The following is a 1,484-nucleotide window of genomic DNA, read 5'->3' on the forward strand; positions in this document are numbered from 1 at the left end:
AATATTGACATATCAAAAAATGACTAAATACTTCCGTAGTTTCTTATACATTCATCGTGACAAAATATATTTTTTTTGTTGCAAGAATAACAATTTTAAAAAAAAAGATGCACACGAAACTTTTCTTGCATTTAAAGAATATGAAATTTACGAAAATAGTTTTAGTCGTCAYTATACCTTAAATACAATGTATAATATTGACTATTATTCTTAAATATAAATAAAAAAGCATTCAATTTCATTAACTTTAAACAAAAATTATCTGTTATTTCTCCAAAAATTTTCATGATTTAATATTACTCTTAATGATTGCATTTATTTTTAAAAATACATAACAAAATGAAATTATATTCATGTAGAATATTATTTTCTTTAAAGTCACTACCACATATGTGTGTATGTTGAGTTATTTATTATATTTAAATTTTTCAATGAAAAAAGATGTTTCAATCTTTCTCGTGTAAATTCATTGAAATTCAATTAATTTCTTGTTCGTAAAATCCTTAATATTATAACATTAATTAGACAAAAAATTCTATAATCCTTTTCTTTTGACTTGAGAAAATTAGGTGGTTGAATTTATGAATTATAATGATTACTGCTTTGTTGAAATGAACATTTTTCTGAATTCAAATAAAATAGTTTTTTCTGCAGTTACTAATTTCTGGACAAAGTATTTTTCGTATTGTTTGGTTATAGATTCATAAAAAGTATTTATTCACTCTCTTTTTAACACCTAATCTATTTTAAGGATTTACTTCAAATCAAGACAGTCCAAATAACTATACATAGTTGATTCGGAAACTTTAAAAGCATCCGTATAGTGACGAATCATCCAGTTAGGATTGTCTCTAACTAATTCAGAGAGAAAAGCAAAACACTCTACGGAGGTTATACTGAATTCATAAGAAAAACGAGTAGGATGCTCATGGAAAAAACGAAACCAATAGTTTACTGCTGCCACACATACTTCAGGATACACAAAATAACCAATTGACATGAGCTGTGTTGCAGTACTTTCAGCATTTATTCCGTATTGATAATATTCCCACAATAATCGTACTGCCGCATGTAGTCCTTCCTCAGCCATAATCAGAAGTATTCAACAAGGAGTGCAAAATTTATCAATGCAAGCGAATCTTGATGTCAAAATATGAAAATAACTCACAATATGAATGCTGAACTTTGCTCTTATGTCAATTTATTCGAATTTAATCGCAATCTAGATGACTTTGGAATTTTACAAATCGTAATATATACTGGTGTTTGTTCTTGTGTGTATTTGATTAGATAGGAATAATCGTTATTTGAATCCCAAATAAGGATTTCTCAAAATAAACACACGATTATAATATCCTGTAAAACTGTAATATTCAATGTTTAGTAGTGGTATTTAATAAATAGTTTATCAGCATACGTAATTGTAACGGTTTAGGAATAATTTTTTCGGAGAAAATATTATCAAAATTTAAAAATATGCCTAT

The sequence above is a fragment of the Polistes canadensis genome, unplaced genomic scaffold (assembly GCF_001313835.1).
Source record: "Polistes canadensis isolate GaletaPanama2010 unplaced genomic scaffold, ASM131383v1 scaffold_167, whole genome shotgun sequence".
NCBI lineage: Eukaryota > Metazoa > Arthropoda > Insecta > Hymenoptera > Vespidae > Polistes > Polistes canadensis.